Source organism: Myotis brandtii, unplaced genomic scaffold (assembly GCF_000412655.1).
Source record: "Myotis brandtii unplaced genomic scaffold, ASM41265v1 scaffold300, whole genome shotgun sequence".
Lineage (NCBI taxonomy): Eukaryota > Metazoa > Chordata > Mammalia > Chiroptera > Vespertilionidae > Myotis > Myotis brandtii.
In genome coordinates, this window is record NW_005361459.1 from 338,189 (window position 1) to 338,420 (window position 232).

Below are 232 nucleotides of genomic sequence, written 5' to 3' on the forward strand. Positions count from 1 at the left end.
CCGCCCCCCCCCGAGTCCCCCAGTCCCCTTCGCGCTCGCACTCTCCAGGCCCCGCTGACGTAATGCTCCAAGCCTCAGGGACTGTCCGGGGGGCTGGACCATGGGCCCGTAGCCAATCAGCACAGGTTTGCAGACCGGGCGAGGAACGGGGGCTCTGCGGAGTAGGGTGGGGGCCTGCTCATTGTGCAGGGCTGGGGGTGGGGTGGAGATAGCTGGGTTCTGAGAATTGGGG